Genomic DNA, 19,450 nt, shown 5'->3' with positions numbered 1-19,450 from the left:
TAAAGAACAAATCTTAAATGTGACAGTGTGACATAGATTAAAGCAATTTCAAATTAAGTAAAATTTGAATTTGACTGTGAGAACAAGCAGACATAATTGACTCCAAGACTGGAAAAAAACGATACTTTTAACAAGCCTGAATTCTGGGAAAATGTCTTGTGAACTACAGTTTGAAGTTACCTCCTGTCTTGAAATTGTTTATATTTCATTGTTGTTTCTACCTTAACATTTTTTCTTACAAAATTTACTGTGTAGACTCATCAATGTTTTATTTTTGTATTCTTTTGTACTTGTACATTTAAATAACTGTATCATAGTATGGTCTTGGTAATGCACACTGATAATGAGAGACACACTACTAATGAATGCATTTTTTGAATAAGCAAACATATCAAGAGACACTATTAACTCCAAGAAATACCTCATTTATTACAATTAGTTTTTTTCTAATTATTCATGACAGTTCTTAAAAATTTGCTGGTAAATGTACTGTATTACTTGTACAAATGTAAAAATAATGTCATCTATTGAGACTTCCATTTCTCTGATTTGATAGCGTATCTTCTCTGAATGACAGAAGTGAACTGATTTAAAAAATGTGACTTAAAATTTGAAAATTAGTGAATTCCACAATGTAACAGAAGTCTGAAATGACTTTTAAGACTGATATTGTAGATACATCAAAGATCTCAGAAACCTTAGTGTTCACTGAGAAGTCCTCTTCGAGAGGACATTTTGTACTTGTTTTAAGTACAGTATTAATTCTTAATCCCTATGAAATTATCTGTTTTCCTGTGACTGTGTTTATAAATGGGTTTACAATTTTTCAGCATATCTTACATAGCAAGAGAAAGTTAATATAAAGATAATAAAAATCTGAGAAAGTATAGGTCATAGAGATACAGGTAACAAACTCTTTAACAGTTTACAGACACTAAGAAAATAAGAACGGATAAGATAATATTTGTCCTCAAAAAGCATTTTAGACATCAAAAGTTTGTGATATCTCCAAACGCAGGCTTTTAAGTGAGTTTATAAAATAAAACAACTTTTCATATTTCAATATTCCACAGATTTAAATGTACTTGCACTTCTTTTCCCAGTGGGGACACTTGAAGGGCTTAAGTTTCACTTAAGGAAAAGGTAGTTATGCTTCCTAAATTAAGGATTTCTACAAAAGAAATATGGAAGTTTAATACCAGAGTCTAGAGGCACTGAGCTCAGGACAAATAAGCTGAAAGCGCTTGTTCTGTTTTCTGCTGTTGTCACTGCTGCACTACTTTCTGTTACTTCTCTATGGGTAGTATTTAAGCAGACTCATCTGGCCATTTGAAAAGGAAGAGTATTTATATCTTCCCATCTCTCAGCTCTGTTCTTCGCCTCCAGGCTGTGTTACCATAATGTGCTTTATTTGGAGGTACCCTTGAAATCCACTTACAGATTGCAACTCACGTTGAATGCAGCAGCATGACTGCTCAAGGACCTTTTTCCTGCAGGACTCATGCAAACTCAACTGTCTGCCTATTATTCAAGGATGTGTGTTCAAGGTCTTGTTGTAAGTATTAGAGTCTTACACGTTCTTTCATTCCGACCTGAATTTTTAAACAAGTGACAGCTGGAATTTTTAACTGCTCAAAACGAGCATCTTTAGATAAATTCAACTTTATTTTTAGATGAAGTGAGAATAACAGAATATTCAATTACTCCTAATCTTCAGTGAACGGCAAAAGTTTTGACTGGTGCTATGATACATAGAAAGCCTTTAAAGGAGCTAGGGAAAGAACTTCCCCATTCTAAGAAAGCCATAGGATTTCCCTAAACCTGAAACATATTTCTAGAATTATAGCAGTAAACCAGAAAGAATTAGTAAAAATACAGGACTGCAGAGAGACACAAAAATGACTGTGATTACTATTATATTCATGTCCTTAGAACTTAAGGATGTTGTCTTTCATCGGATATTGCTGTGTATATTTGGGGTTCTTTTTCCATTTTAAATTCTAAGCCTACCTTCCTTCTTGAGAGCCACACTTTGTTGTTGAATGGTCTTGATTGCCTGCTCAGGTGGAAGGTTGCCTAACCTCAGGTTTCTGCTTCACAGTATACCTCACCGTTTGTACCACCCTGTACCTTACCATCCATGCCACCCCCCCACCCCCAACCAAAGAAAACCCCAAATAAAAGAAAATACTTCTTTTGATGCAGCCAAGGACACAGCAGGATTTTTTGGCTAGAAATGCATATTATCCACTCATGTTGAGATATTATCCACCAGTACCCCCAAGTCCTTCTCTTCAGAGCTACTGTAAATCTACTCTCTGCCCAGCCTGTACTTGTGCTTGGGATTGCCCCGACCCGGGTACAGGACCTTGCACTCGGCCTCACTGAACAAGGGCACAGACCCACCTTTCAAACCTGTCAAGGTCCCTCTGGATGGTGTCTCTTCCCTTCAGAGAGACAAACACACCACACAGCTCAGTGTCATCAGTAAACTTGCTGAGGATGCACTCAATCCTACTGTCCACATCACTGACAAAGATGTTAAATAATACCAGTCCCAATATCTCTCCCTGCAGAGTGCCACTCATCATCTGTCCCCATTGGACATTGAGCCGTTGACCACAAGTCTTTGCCACCATCTGGCCAATTCCTTATCCACTGTCAACCTGTCAAGTCCATGTTCACTGCAATTTAGAGACAAGGATGTAATGTGGGACAGTGTTGAATGTTTTGCACGTGTCTAGGTTGATTATGTTAGCCACTCTTCCCTTATCAACCAATGCTGTAGTCCCATCATAGAAGGCTGTTAAATTAGCCAGGTATTATTTGCCTTTAGCTGAAGCCATGCTGGTTGTCAACAGTTAACTTCTTATTTCCCATGTGCCTCAACAGAGTTTCCAGGAGGACCTATTCTTGATCTTGCTAGGCACAGAGGTGAGACTGACCATTCTGTAGTTCCCTGTGTCTTACTTTCTGACTTTTTTTAAAATGAGGGTTATATTTCCCCTTTTCCAGTCAGTGGGAACTTCACCAGGTTGCCACAACTTCTCAAATATGATGGATAGTACCCAAGAATGCTGAGGGAGCTGATGGAGGAGCTTGCCAAAGCATTCTCCACCATTTATCAGCAGTCCTGGTTAACAGGGGAGGTCCCAGATGACTGGAAGCCCAGCCAGCACGGGTTCATGAAAGGCAGGTACTGCCTGACCAACCTGATCTCCTATGACCAGGTGACCTGCCTAGTGGATGAGGGAAAGGCTGTGGATGTTTTCAGCCTGGACATTAGTGAAACCTTTAACGCTGTCTCCCACAGCATTCTCCTAGAGAAATTAGTGGCTCATGGCTTGGACAGGTATACTATTCTCTGGGTAAAAAACTGGCTGAATAACTGAACCCAGAGAGTTGTGGTGAGTAGAGTTAAATCCATTTGGCAGCCTGTCACAAGTGGTGTTCCTCAGGGCTCGTTTTTTGAATCAGTCTCATTTAATATCTTTATCAATAATATGGATGAGGGGATTGAGTGCTTCCTCAGTTTGCAGGTGACACCAAATTAGGCAGGACTGTTGGTCTGCTCAAGAGTAGGAAGGTTCTGCAGACAGATCTGGACAGGCTGGATCAATAAGCTGAGGTCAACTGTATTACTTTTAACAAGGCCAGGTGCTGGGTCTTGCACTTGGGTCATAAAAATCCCATGCAGTGCTAGAGGCTTGGGAAAGAGCAGCTGGAATATTGCCCAGTGGAAAATAACCTTGGTATGCTGGTTGACAGGTGGTTAAACATGAGCCAGCAGTGTGCCCAGGTGGCCAAGAAGAACAATAGCACCCCGGCTTGTATCAAAAATGGTGTGATCAGTAGGAGCAGAGAAGGGATCACGCACATGTTCTCAGTACTGGTGGGGCCACACCTTGAATACTGTGTTCAGTTTTGGGCCCCTCAGTACAAGGAAGTCCTTGAGGTCCTGGATCGTGTCCACAGAAGGGAAATGAAGCTGGTGAAGGGTCAGGAGCACAAGTCTTACGAGGAGTGTCTGATGCAACTGGGGCTGCTTAATCTTGGGATAAGGAGGTTGAAGGGAGACTTTATTGCTCTCTACAGTTACCTGAGAAGAAGTTATACTGATGTGGATGCTGGTCTCTTCTCCCAAGTAATGAGTGACAGGATGAGAGGAAATGGCCTGAAATTATGTACAGGGAAGTTTATATTGGATTTTGGAAAATTAATGAAAGAGTGGTGAAGCATTGGAACACGCTGGCCAGGGAAGTGGAGGAGTCACCATCCCTGGAGATGTTAAAAAAAAAATCATGCAGATGTGGCACTTTGAGACACGTTTTAATAGGCATGGTGGTGGTGGGCTGATGGTTGGACTTGATATTAGAAGTCTTTTCCAGTCTAAATGATTCTATGATTCGGTGATAGGGAGGGATGGTTTGTCAGGGGGTGTAGTGACAGGATGAGGGATAACACATTTAAGATATAAGAGGTTAGATTTAAATTAGATATTAGGAAGAATTTTTTTATTATGGGGGTGGTGAGGCACTGGAACAGGTTGCCCAGAGAAGTTGTGATCTAGTGGAAGGTGTCCCTGCCTATGGCAGGGGGTTGGAATTACATAATATTTAAAGTCCCCTCCAATCCAACCTCTCAGCAGAGACAGGGGAATTTCCTTAAACCACCAGCTACAGGAAAAATTGGATTGGCATGGAACAAGGCACTTTTACTTAAGAAGTGCGTCTCAGTCCATTTGAAAAATGAAAGATTGTTTGAGTTTCCCTTTAAAAGTTAAGCACCTATGCGTCTGTAATGATGATGATGTGATGGATAGTTAAGAAGCCTCTGCTTGTTAATGTCCTGCCAATTTCTGGGTTCAGATCAGTCATTTCTAAAATTTCTTTAGGAATCTTTCTGAGCTGTGACAGAATTGCTGAGCACGAGCAGGGGAGTCCTGTGAGAGATGCCCTGCCCTCAGCTATTCAAGATGACAACGGAAAGACAGTAAAGATGTGTACTTATTGATGTCTCATGCTGGCCAGTTTCTACTGTCAAACAGTGTCAAAAACTCAAATCAAGTCTATGAAAGGGGAACATCTGTGTGTTCATACTACAACTTTCCTCAATCCACATGTGAACTCCCCAAGGTAAATACACAGCCCTCTCTGCAGCATCACTGTGAAGTCATTTGCATCACCATTGAGTCATAATCTACAGTTCATCATGTAACGAAGATCAAGAAAACTATGTTTGAAATTCCTCCTTTTATAGCCCTGTCACTGGAGGGCACTGGGCATTACGGAGCTATCTAGAAGCTGTTGCAATGTTATATCATTGTCACCATCTTCACGATTCTTATTAAATGAGAATAGCAAAAGTTTACTGTTCAAAAAGATTCTTTACTGATCCCCAAAGCAAGCTAAGTACATAAATAAGAAAATTTTGCATCAATTAAGATTTTGAAAATTTTGTGTTGTTAATTAAGATTTTAAAATTTCTGAAGTCTTTTTTTCTCATCCTTTTTAGCAGTGTGTCCATATTCTATGTATAAAATACATGTATTTCTTTTTTATAAGGCAGAACTATGATTATGCAAATAAAAAAATGAATAATATCAAACACACATTGCAACATTCCTAGGCAAACTATAGGTAGGCAAAATACAAATAGTTCTCCTTTGAAGATGTAGGTGTTGTAACTCTCATTTCTATTTTGTTTTGGTCTCTTTCCTGCCCACAAAATTTGTGATGGACAGCTGTTGCTAATGGTTGTGTTGATTATAGGCAGGCATTACATTAAGATTAAAGATGTTACTTGGTTTCTTTACTATAACTCAAAACTTTTTTTCCCAAACTAAAATATTATTGCCTATCATGAAAGAATCTCTGCAAAGTCTGATGGTCTGGGCTTGTAGAGAGGAACGTAGTATTATCTTCCTTACTAACAATGAAATTCTTCCGCTGGTGACAGGGCTCAGGTGTTGGGGTAACTGTTCAACCACATCAGAGACTTTTCATGCCCAAGATGCAGCACTGTGCAAGATACACATTTGTTTTATAACTGCCGCTGTTTGTTTTCACATGCGTATGGTATGACATTAAAACAATGATTTGGTGTGTATATTTGAAATTTATTGCCTTATCTCATTTGGTTTCACTGCCTTTCAAGTTTACAAAGCTGTTTGTGCATACGCCTTGCAGCGAGGGCTATGACATAATTTGCCTTTGCTAGCCATTGGCATGCTGTCAGCGAAACAAAAGCACATCTGAACAGCACACCTGCGCTGCACTACTTGCAGTTCATTCTGAGGTAGGTGCTTCATTCAGCACTCCACTTGATACTCCTTAGGATTAATATACTCAATGTTAAAACTGAGGGAAGTGATTTTAGTCTCATGCTCTTTAACAGCACTTACTACTCACTTCTGTGCTTTTGGTGAGAGCAATACTCAGGTTCAGATGTTTTGGGCTTTATATTTCACATCTACTGCATTTAATAATCCAGGGGAGCCATGAACCTCCTAAATGGAGAATGACATCAGCAGAGTCATACACTAACAATCCAAGACAGTAGTAGTCCTCTGATTAAGCTTTACTCCTTCCCCTTCTGCAGTTATGGGCCTTTCCCATATCATCCTGCTATTATTCACTGCCCCATTATAGCCCCTCACGACGGATCGCTCCAGTGAATCTTTCAGAAGGTGTGAGATGCTAAGATGTGCCCAGAAAAGGATTATAAAATTTACTGCTTCCGACAAAGTTTTCATATTGTTTCAGGTTCTTTCATTCATTTTACTGTTGTTCATATTGCAATTCACCCTGGTTAGAAACCTGTTATCTCTGTGGGTGTTGTACATGAGCAATGATCATGCAAGCAGGCCATATGGGCCCCATCTGCTTCCAAGGAAGTAAGGACAGTTTGACCATCGTCTTTAAGGGTAACAAGACCATGCTCTTCATAAACAGAATGCATAACATTTCCTAAATTGGCAGCAGATGCACAAGAAGACAGTAAAGCAAAGTGAGACTCTCCAGGGTTGCCACAGGATCTGTGAGAGTTTGCCAGTTCAACATTTTACTAGTGTATAGTCTCCAGCTCACTATCCACTGCCTCTTATTTCTTGTCTAAACACTATCAATTTCATCCATTTTTTATACTGACACATGCTCTATTTTTGTTGTTGTCTTTATTGTGCCTATTTACCTTCTAGCACGCTACTGAAAAGCACCATTCAAATTTAATTTCTGGTTCTTGACTGACCTTCATAACTTGCTTAGAGTAAAAGAGTTAAACCAAAATCTTGGCCACTGATGCAAGGAAAATGATTGAACTATCCAATGGTAGCTGGGTTTTTTTTGTTAATTTTATTCATTTTTTGATTTATTTTTATATTTTACATTAGCTGAAGAGCTGATCCTTAGTTTTATACTTATTAATTAATTTGTAGAGTTGTCTAATGTTGAAAAAATATTACAGAAATACAGTGCAATGATAGAGGAGGGTATAACTTAGGAAGTGATTAAAAAGAGAAATGAGAATAACATTTGGACCTGTTTTGCTAATGTACTAAGTCATGAAATAACCTAGACCTTTTTTTTTATAATTTATAAGCATATCATTAGTTTCGTTAGTCAAGTGTGGTCTTCCAGGTTAAGATCTGCCAGCTAAACCAAACTTAAAACCCCTTCAACAGTCTAACCTTCTGCTGGTGGGATATCATACCCATCTAACACTGTGTCTTAGGCACTGACCCTCAGGGCAGGATCTAATGCTAACAATAAATATTTGTCTGACGAGTGAAAGCTGCTTTCCCCAGCACTGTTTTCCCTAATTGGTTGCTATAGTTTATGGAACATCCTAAAGGTGTTTCACTTGATCTACGTTTTATGCTCTATTTCTTTCATTAAAGATTTCTTTCTTATTTCAGGAAACCTGCTTTTAAGACTCATGTTTCCCATTATGTAGACAGACTAATTAATTTTTTCTTTTTGCAGGGCTTGATCTGCACCTATACCGTATTATTTTGAAGGAATATTACATTGTGTGAGCAATTCTAAGATACTAATTGGAGTTAATTGGCTTTCTGTCATTCACTGTACTGATTTAAAATTATATATACTTTAAACAGGAAGAATAAACATAGGTAGAAGCTGAATTTTTTAAAGCAAATTAACTTTTCTCTGAACATGTGTCTTCAATAAACCAGAACTAATTCTGGATATGGGTCGAAATTAGTAATATGTTTTAGCTGGATTAAAAAACTTCTTTTAATGATAGGGAAAACATTTTGAATTTTCTAAATGGATGATCATTGTGCTTACAAGGCAAAACTAACAAGCCTGCTCTCCTAGGATTTAGATATGCACATGTCCCAGCTACAAGATGTCATGATGAAATACAATTCCTCACTGCCACAGCTTCTGAGAGACTTCAACAAGGCAGTGAAATGGTAGGATGTGCTGACGTCGAGAGCTTCTTGTGGAACGTCACTATTTGTATAAAATAGTTATTCACCAGTCCACGTGATCCTATGTTTCTTTTCCACGAAAACAGAAAGTCAAGGCAGTGCTGCATAAGAAGTTTGTCAAGATGTGCAGGTTCCATAACGCTTATATTTGTATATTGCTTCCATTTTTTTCTACAGATGTGCTGAGTTATAATTGAAAAGTACAGCCCGAATGGCTATGAAAGCAGATGGAATAATAAGAAAATTCTTGGAGTATATCTGCTAGTCCTCGAGTAAGTAACCTCCTCTCATCTTGTGTTCCTTTTTCACTTTCCAAGGGCATTTAAAATTATCTTCAGAATCAAGGCATTTCTCTGTTGCCCTGAATAAGGTAATTGATAATAATTTTATACATTCCTGGCTTTGCCTTTAGCTTTAGTGAACTGCTTCTCTGCAGGGTTTCTTAAGAACAAAGCCCTGCATTTAGGTTACATGTTCCACAGATCTGTGTCTAGATCCAAATTTCTGAGACAAAGCAGGAGAAGGAATGAGGATCAATCATGTCTGGGGCCTCATAATCTCCTTCTTCCCCTCCATTGCCCTGGGGTGATACTGGTTTGTTTTGTGTGTTTTTTTGTTGATTTTTCTTTAAGCAGAAATTCTTTTGTTATGCCTTGATTCAGAGGTTTCTTGTGACTGTTTTAAAAGCTGACTATTAAATCAGTGCCTCGTATGCACAGTAGGTTTAAAAAGTTATAAACTTCTGGAAACCTGTGGAGCCGCACATAATGAGAATTCCTCTTCATGTACATTAGTTGAAACTGCATATCATAAAACAGCAGGTTTCTGTTTTCTAAATACTCAGTGCTATGATGTGTGTTGGGTTGGGTAGAATAATGAAGGATCAAGCAGATTACAACATCCTGACACGTTCTTACAAATTCAAGCTGTAGTCAGTAGAATCTCAGGTTCAATCTTATTAGTGGAAATATGGAAGCATCAGAAATGACATTTTAGTTGTCGAGTTGCTGCCAAAACCTATAGCAGGAGGGAAAAGGGGCTTTATTTTATATCTACTTTTGGCTGGCTATTTTATCACTGCAGTGGATCTGCCAGGCAGCAATCCCAATCTTATTAAGCTACTAAGAAGCAGACCTATGCAGTCATATTACAAACAGGCGGTTTTGCCATACTGTCTTTCCAAGTACTGGAGGATTTTACTTGGAATCAGATTGGGGACTAAAACTAAAGTGTCATGTGAGCAGCACTTACTTATTAAAGGAAGCTTCTTTTCAAGACAAAAGCCATTTTCAGAGACTGTTATGGTATTGATCTCAGATCTGAGAAGCTATAGGCTGCCTGACCTTGGCCCAAGATGTGGATAGGTAGGGCTTTTAATCTCTCATTACAAGTAGAAAAGAGCATTTTATGATGCTGTCAATATATGTTTCCTAGATCATAAATCTTGCCACAAGTTATTCTATGCTTTTAATGTAGTCATTTTTTGCGTCTTATCTGAAAAGACACATGTACTGTATATGCTAATTAAAAAATTGTGTTTTCCTTTTGATAGACGGCCATAGTAGGGATTAGTTCTCTGTCCCAATAACAGACTAAAATCTCTGGCCTACTAATTTTTGTATGTTTATATATTGCTTTTATGCTTTGGGGTTTTATTTAATCTACTCATATTTATTCAGCATGTCTTTTTTCTCTTTTTTTAATGAAGAACTCCATGGGTCTTTTGTTCTTGAAGATTAATGTCAGAAAGAGAAGGAAGAATCAGAAGGTGCAAACTAATTCATGAAGACAAGAAAGAAAGACTCAAGAGAGAGGCGCTGAAAGTATAATATTTAATATTATTTTTGGACACTAAAATAATAACAAATTCCATCAAAATTAAAATGTTTTTCCAAACTCTTGAAAAAAATCAACTGAAAGCTTTAGTTATCAATATGCAATAACACAGTCTGCATAAAATGTCTTTGCTACTAATTGGAATGAATTCATGCCTTCCCTATTGTAAGTCAAAACTGCACAAGCTTTCTCTCTCTGATAATGTTGCAAAGGTAGCCTCAATTCCATCTATTAATGTCATCTCTAGTGTGCCTGTGAAATTTGCCAGAACTGATTAGAGCAGATATTAAATGATAATTGGACATTTAGTGCTCGTCAAACAGAAAGTGACAGATGGGCAACTAATTAAATTATAGTTCTGACATTATTCACAATGGTTTATGAATCTTCACTAGTGACCTTCATGCATCTCTTTTCTCTTTTTGCAGATAAGAGAGTGATAAGAAAAAAAAAAAAGAAGACACTATTAAAAATGTTAACATATATGTGCAAAGTGAAAAACTTTTTTTTCCATAATTGATCCCTACATAGAGTTAGGTAATTAATTATAAAATAGAGCAACAAATAATGAGATTCATATAAATCACGTTGGGTGGCTAAAATTGGGAGAAGAAATTAATCATACTCTGAAAGATGTATGCATGTTTTAACTGGGTTTTCATTGTAGAAAAAAGAAATGTGCCTATACATAATCTGATCCTGGAAAAGGAAATCCAGTGCCTCTTGTAGTATGCTGTTTTACTTATTAACTCAAGACTGCACTACTATCTTTACCAGCTAAATGAAAGACTTCACTTAATGCAAGAGGGTAAAGCCCTGAAACAGTCACAGTTACTGAGCCAGAACTACACTTTCACTTTCAATTAAAAAGAAAAACACACCATTAATTAATTGTATCTTTAGTTTCAAGAGTCTTACTTCAATTTAAAAGTTTTAAAAGTAACAGCTTTAATATCCCTGATTATTTCATAGATAGACTGGTATCCCAGCCTATATTTTTGTGCAATCTGTCTTCCAATAATTGGACAAATAGTATTTGTATGAAGAATAGTCAGGTAAATAAATAAATAAATAAATGTTAGCTCTAGTGTTTCCATATAGTTCTCTTTGTTTATAACATCGTACAGGCATTACTGTATTAATTATATGGTTATATAAATATATATCATATTGCATGCACGAATATCATTACACATATGCATATACTGTAAGAATTCAGAGACCTGATGTTATGATAAAAAATGAGTAACAATTATTTAAGTAAGTAGCCTTGTTATTTTCAAGAGGGACTGGTTACCACGGCAAAAATCCCATCTATGTGTTGCTAGATATTATCTTCCTAATATGAAGACATACAGGCATACATCTAAAGTTTTACAAATAACTATATATACATATTTTTCCACTTTTCTTATTTAAGAGCTGTTGGTATAGGCATTATTCATGAAGTCACTATGATTGTATACCTTTGTAACTTTAATTTGTGACCTGTATTTTCTTAAAGGTGTAAAGTATAATAACTGTCAGAACTGAAGCTCACAAAAAACCCCAAATCACCCTCACTTCCACCCCCAACTTTTGAAACTTGTGGAATAGATAGAAATAAATGCAATCCTTAATATGTTTTATTAATATTCTTTTTTTTTCTACACTATGCAAAAAGAACTCTAGTTTTGATAAACAGTATTTTTTTCTTCATATGAGCCCTGCTTTTTGGTCATATGTCTAAGCTTTCAGTAATGCAGTAGAAATTTTTTTATCTTTATGATTCCTAAAGTGTCTCACACATGATCAGAACTTTCAAAAGAATGTAAAACACACAATACTCAAATCCATATAAATCGTACAGTAAAGCAAGAGATCAAACAGATATAAAACTCAGAAAGTATAAGAAAATGCCTATAGAAAATAAGTATTTTTTTATTGGAATTCAAAAGTGTTTGGCATCAAATACATCTAATGTAAAAGACATAGTATATCCTGAGTGAATTTTAAAACACTCTATCCAAATAGTAAAAACTAAAATGCTGAAGTAAAGCAAAATGCTATTGTTCTGAAAGGACTGCTCTCCTCTGAGTTTTCAGGAGACTCCTGCTGTGAAAGTCATTTGGGCTTAATGGAAAACTCCTTGATTCAATTATACTCTATGAACCTTTTTCTTCTCTCTGTTAAACTGGTATAAATGTGGAGTAACTTCACTGTCTTTAGTAGTTACTCTGGATTTATACTGCTGCCCTGGTCCATCTAATATTACACTTCTGTTCAGTAATGGGTATTTGCAGAGGTAAGTAGCTTTGGTGGATAGTCTTCTTTACATTTATTTTCATTCTTTTTCAAGCTGCCAACACGAGAAAGCCCATTAATTGCTGCTCATGAGATCTGTGTTATACTTGCTACATTATGTTCTGGAATGCTCTTAAATTCATCATAATTTCTCTTTAGATTCTTTCACAGTATTTAATTTCTGCAAAGCAAAAATGCTTTTTACTTCTAAGGTATTTTATATCTGAAAGTCTGAGTCTATTTTAGATATGCCATGCAATGAGCCATCTGTTTGAATTTAACTTACACTTTCAAAACTGCCTATTAATCTGCTTCCTCAGCAGAAATCAACTCAGTTGTACCGCAAAATACAGGGACTTACTATGTCTGTGAAGTGGCACAAGAAAACAAGTGCAGAATTTCCCCAGTCAGAGTAGATTTCAACCTTGCAGTGGGGCACACCCCCTGGTTTAAATGTTTTTAAACTGGAAGAAATGCTCCTATGTATTTCACAACTTGTGTCAGGCCCCTGAGCAAATTTCTCCCCTCCTGGGAGTCCATGCAGCTGAGTGAAGGGGTTTAGCTGGGTGAGCCCAAGTTCAGTTACTTCCCTGATAAAAGCTGTTGTGAAGAAAGGTAGAAGTGGGGGCTTACTTCGCCTTTCCCTTTGCAATTGCTTTTGGAAAGAGACACTGCTTACAGCTCCAGCTGACTCTGCATATGGGCAGCAGAGAAGTCTATGCTCCATCTCATAACCATCCTGCCCCAAAACACTTCTTCTGATTGAATGTTCTGGCCTTCTCTGGAACTTTAGTTGTCATTGCACTATGAGATTGCACAGGAGATCATTGCACTATGTCTGACTGGTCACAGTCTCTGGATCTGATCCTGATGCTTATTTGTCAATCTGTATCCGTGCTGATCATCAGAGAACACCTCTTCCCTACTTTCTGAAGAGGGCAGGGAGGAGAATAAGAATGGCAACTTTGCAAGATGACTAAGGATAGATGCTTCTTTTGGTAGTTGTGGGGCTGTTGACAACAAATAGACAGTCAAGAGCTCACAACAGGAATATGAGATCTTCAATCCAGGAACCAAGGGAAAGGGAGAGGGCTCAGCCATCTAAACTCCTTAACTCAACCATGTAATTCAAACAAGTAAATTCAGCCAAATAAAGGGTCAGCTGCTCTCCAGGACCTAATGTCCAAGTTTGTAGGAAAGTGCCATCTCAATTCTTTGAAAGAAATATTAGTGGCAATGTTTATGTCATGGAGGAGTGAAACATGAGTCTTTCTTCTGGGCAAATATTTCATATTGGTCATCTCTGTACATCAGTATGCTGGCAACCTGAACTTCCTTCCCACTTCGCACGCACTGCACCTACAAGGAACACAAAGAAAAACAAACAAACAATCCCCTAGTTTTTCAGTTAAGAAGATTGTGAACACATATTTTGAAGCTGATAGAATGCAAAGGTTTGGGGCATCTTCATTCTTATCATTTGTTTCCCCTGCCTGTTGGTAGCTAATAGCGCAAAAATCAAAATTTCCTGAACCTCTTCCTCACTGACAACAAAGCAGGACAAGGTAGCAGTGGATTCAGGGAAGAGAGTGACACCAAGACCTTATGAGTCCCAGAAGATGCTCAGAAAAATATTGTCACACCATGTGAACAGGCTTCATATATACATATTGTGCACAGTCTGGTTTAACATTTTGATACGCTTTTCTCTTCCAAGCTTTTACTTTTCAGAAATATTCGGGTTTTTTTCATTATGACTTTTTGTTTACCATGGATATCATGGTTATTGCTCACAGGGAAAACAGCAACTGAGGTACAGGAGAGAAATAAAATTGATGGAAGCATCCTCAGATAGCAAATTTTAAAACAAAATCAGGGCCTGAGCAGAGAGAGGGATAAACATGTGATTCCATACCTGGACTGAGAGAGAGGTTCGGGTTCCCATGATGGTGCTCTCAAAAGCTGTCAACAATGTCTGCTGTTGGAAGTTGAGAACTTGTTCTGTCCATACTTTTTGCTGGCAGCGTATGGTTAAACCTTGAACTGAGAGTTGGAATAGAGTTTGGTTAGCAGAATTTTGCCAGTTAGGATCAGGATGAAGGCGGTTTGTTTCTGTCCACAGTGTATTATGCAGACATGTCAAAGAGACCAGTAGGATCCTCACATGTCTTTAGGCCTGATAAGGTAATAAAAGTAACAACTGATGCAGCTGAATGATCTTATGGAATATCCGTATTTTGTCACTGCTTTTCTGTACCACTCATGCTCTCACTGATAGCATTCCTCGGCACTTGTCAAACCTATAGCAGATCTAACAAGGTTACTGGTTGCTTGTGCTGGCAGATGATGTATAAAACCATAAATGGTGCAAATAACAGCCAATGGGGGTGAGGGGAGAACATACAGATGTTTGGTAGAAGGTGGAAGGAAGAGTCTGAGGAAGTGCTGCCATGAGTCGAGTCCATGCTGCCAGTCAAGCTTGACCTGACATGATGACAGTTGGTCAGAGTGTCCTCTTTCCCTGGATCCATGATGTACTGGTCTAAATTGGATTTAGGGGATTAAACTTTGATTTGTCTGCATATTTTGCATTTTGTGGAATAAGAATTGCTATACCACTCCCAACACTGATCTAGCACGATTAATACATTTATCAGTACACATTGCTGACTGCTGTGGTTGCTCCAAGTGTTCCTCCAACCCACTTTTCCATCTGTCATTATCATATATGCATTCATTATAGCTCGTGTCACCATATAATGGGTTGCATGGAAAAGAAAAGGAGAAGAGGAAGCATGAAAACCCTCACATGCTTGCTTAAGTGCACACATTTATCCCTTTCCACACTTAGAAAAGTTACAAAGCTTCAAAATTCCTCATTCATCTTCTGCTATTGCTGAACTCAAAATAACTTACTATCTCTAGGTGCAAATCTCCCTCACAGCCGTTCTTAACATGGAAGCATTTCCATTTTTTTAAATCTTAAATAATTTCAAATGTCTAGATCGGGCTACTTGTTAAATGATATGCATGATTTTTTGGGAGTGCCTTCTATCACAAGAATGCTGCTTATTATGCAAAATAATGACCAAAAGTTAAGGAAGATATATTTTCAGTCTTTGTTCCTATATTCTCTGCAGTTCTTAATTATTTTTTTTAGTCATGACTGATAATATTTTCAATTTGTTCAGCAACAGGGATTCATTTGATCAGTTTCTCAGAAAATTAGAAAGAATTCAGGAGTGAAGTGCTACTGCATATTTGTTATTTTCCACAGGATCATTGTCTTAAAAAAAATTAAGCAATTGATCTGATGAGGTAAGTTTCAAGAACAAAAAGTTAATCTTAATTTTTTTTTTCTTTTCTTTAATGGCACTTATAATTCAGTAGAAAAAAAAGAAAGAACAAATCTAATTTTTTGTCATTAAGATATTTAGGCTTAAAAATGTCATAAAATTGATTAGCGTCTTTGCTCGAGGGATGCAGTTACAAATTGACTCATGTTAGACCGCAATGAGCATGGCTTTCTCCTTTACTTCTGATTTGCCTGATGCTGCAAAGGGAGTAAATTGCTGCAGAGATGACCTGTCATCCTTCCCCTTGCTTACCTGCTTCACCTGCCACTTTCTTCCAGTGATTCAGATGATTAGTCCACTGCTTTATAGTATCATTCTTACTAAAAGAACAGGCTTTTTCAGGCACATGTCCACTTCTGTCTTATAGGGTATGCTTTACTGTTTGGGCTGTATTGACAACCCCTTGATTAGGATAATAGATTTTGATTCAGTATATGCTTTGTGTTGTGCTTTGTGAAGAACTTGTAAAAGAAAAGATTTTTTCTTTTTCCAAGAACTTAGGATTTGTGAATGTATCAATATTTGTCACAGAGGTTTAAAATAATTTTTGGTTTACTTTAACCATCAGAACAGTGCTTCCAACAATACTTTGGTCATAGCATATACAGTATACAATATATATTCCTGAGATATGTACTGTATTTAAGATATGATTATTAATTTATTCTGCAGACAGTAAGAAGCAATAGATGCTGCTAAAAAAAGAGTTAGAAATCAGCTCAATTTTATGCTTAAATTATTGATAATAATGTAATGATTCCTTCAACCTATAGCAGTCACAGGTAAATAAAGAACTTTGTGTCATTTGAGATAAGTCGTTACAGCCTGTCCAGAACCCAGTAATTATCCAGGCTGTGCATGGTACAGCAGGTGAAACAGAGGTATTATCTTTGATGAATGATAGATGGGAATAACTGCTTGCTGCTGATTATGAACATTTTGCATTGTCATCCTGCAGATCCTTTAACACTTTTTCTTGTAATAGGAGTAACTGCTTTAGAAATTATAATGTATATATAAAGCACTGATATCTGAAAAACACATATGTGCCGATGTGATAACAGTTATTTGTAGACTTTACCGTACAATGAGTAGTAAACAAAGCTTTACTGGAATGCCAGATGTGATTGATTGTGCACTAGTTTAACTGGTTAATTCAATGTTTTTGGCTCCATGCACAGAAAGAACGAACTATCACTTTTACTACCAGGAGAGCTAGCTCAGCTTGTCCATGAAATTCTTCTGAAACGACGGACTGAGTCTTGCCTAATATTGACCCCCCCATCATTTTTCACTAGTCTCCAAGGTCTGATGAAACTATGACTTTCTTTGGTCAACAAAGCATACAATCCTTTGTAAAATAAGTACTTATGCAACTATACACCAAAGCCATTATGTGTTTCTAGCAACTGCTGTATGTATGCAACTTCTATATAAATACTGTAGATTACTGTATGCTGCTCTTGTTTATACCTGCTTTAAAAACATTTATCTTATAATTTATGGTGATAGTCAGTTCCTGAAATATGGTATTTTCTCTGCAGAGCTTAAGAACAAACCAATAAAACTTAGAAGAACCTGATACAAAAATTAATAGCAGTGCTGTTGGAACAGGTCCAGAGGAGGGTCACAAGGAGGATCAGAGGGCTGGAGCACCTCCCATATGAGGACAGGCTGAGAGGGTTAGGGTTATTCAGCCTGGAGAAGAAAAGGCTCCAAGGTGACCTTACAGTGACCTTCCAGTATCGGAAAGGGCTACAAGAAAGGTGGGGAGGGACTGTTCACAAAGTCTTGTAGTGACAGGACTGGGGAGATGGGTATTAACTGGAGAGGGGCAGATTTAGACTAGGCATAAGGAAGAATTTCTTCATGATGAGGGTGATGAGGCACTGAAACATGTTGCCCAGGGAAGTTGTGGATGCCCCATCCTTGGAGGTGTTCAAGGCCAGGCTGGATGGGGCCTTGGACAGCCTTATCTGGGGACTAGATGATCTTTAATGTCCCTTCCAACCCAAACCATTTTATGACTCTTGTATGCAAACTATATTGAAAATAAAAGTGAACATATATGTTGCAACAGATTATGCATATCGATTATATCTGATGCATTATGTTATGTCATATAATCTGTATAGTATTATATAATATAAATACCTTTAATGCCTTTAGGTTTCCCACATCCCTCTAGGCCTGGTAAAGGGACATGAATTGTTTAGTTCAGTAGCTAAGTTATCTAACTAAATCTTTCAACTGTGAATCACCAGGCTAGAGGATTGCCTCTCTTGTCAACTGCAGTGTAAACATACCAGTGATTTGGCAAAGCTGAAAATCTTGCTTAATGTATAGATGCAAATATCTCTTTCATGGTAGCAGTGTCCATTAAGGTACTTCTTCCATTGACGATTCAGCCAGCCTTTCTGCCACCAGTTGACTCAATACATCTGATTTTAGACTGTCTTATATATCAACCAGTGAACTGACAGACTAAAAATAACTTATGGGAGAAATTTAAAATGCCAACTCCTTAAGCTGGCATTGCCATAAAGTAAGGTAAGCGTAGACCTTAGTTACAAATTGGTAGAACAGATCTTAGGTAATTCATTTAAAAATTACAGAACATAAGTTAAGATATAATGAGCAAGAAAAGTTTAAATCGGTAAGAATGAAAAACCACTTTGATTGTGGAAGACATACGACAGAAAAAATGCTGATGGAGATATTGCAAGTGATGAGTGGTGACAGTTCATGCTGTCCTAATGGATAGTCTGTGTGCTTGAAAACTAAGGAAATTAGTGGCTTACTACCAATAAAAATGTCCCCCCTATTTAATGGGAAAAAAATAATCTCATGAAGCCATTAGATGAATACTCAATTGGGACTCGGTTCATCACTGTCAATTAATCATGAAACCCATCTCATTAGCATGATGTATATGTGGCTGCTATCATTATATGGAAGCCCTTTACATACACAATCTGAAATTGTGGCCTGCAATTTTTTTCAGTAAGGTAAACACGACTAAAACTCTTTTGTTGACACCTCATTTTGTGCCATATCTCACAGTTACTAGGCTTCTAATTGAAAAGTGAGTCTATTTTGTAAAAAAATGAGAGTGCAGTTAAATTTTTCAATCTATTTTTGAAAATTCTTAGAAAAATTGTTGTTCAGTCTAGACTCTGGTAGAATGAGTCAAGTCCTTTTACTCCCCTATCCAACTTAAATATGTCTTTCCTAGAAGCTAGAGGTTTGGAAAATTATGATCTGTTTGCTGAATATTATGTAGCTCTTGCAGTGGGTTAACATCAAAGACACCAGACCTTTTTCACCTGTTGACCAGAAATCTGGACGCTTATTTCTCAGAGGTCAGAAAGCTTTTTAGTGGAGAGGATCATTGTAGAAACTTAGTGCTTCACACACGTTAATAGATTAAATTTCACAGTGTCCTGAGTTTGAACTTAAACATGCAAAGATCCATTCTCCAAGTTTAGCTGCTAAAAAGACTCAGACTTTTCATCTGCTT

General features: G+C 37.4%; 1 long non-coding RNA gene across 1 annotated transcript in view; it reads left to right on the top strand.

Moving 5' to 3' along the window:
- The window catches only part of LOC128851358 (uncharacterized), a 72,054-nt gene extending 60,340 nt beyond the window's left edge, over positions 1 to 11,714 (top strand). The window contains exons 2-3 of the long non-coding RNA XR_008448717.1: positions 8,633 to 8,727; positions 10,164 to 11,714. This is a non-coding gene — a long non-coding RNA (uncharacterized LOC128851358). The remainder of the gene's footprint in view (positions 1 to 8,632; positions 8,728 to 10,163) is intronic.
- Positions 11,715 to 19,450: the final 7,736 nt, after the last annotated feature.

Source organism: Cuculus canorus, chromosome 2, assembly GCF_017976375.1.
Source record: "Cuculus canorus isolate bCucCan1 chromosome 2, bCucCan1.pri, whole genome shotgun sequence".
NCBI classification, from domain to species: Eukaryota; Metazoa; Chordata; class Aves; order Cuculiformes; family Cuculidae; genus Cuculus; species Cuculus canorus.
The sequence above is the reverse complement of the archived record's forward strand: the minus strand, read 5'-3'. Positions and strand labels throughout refer to the sequence as shown.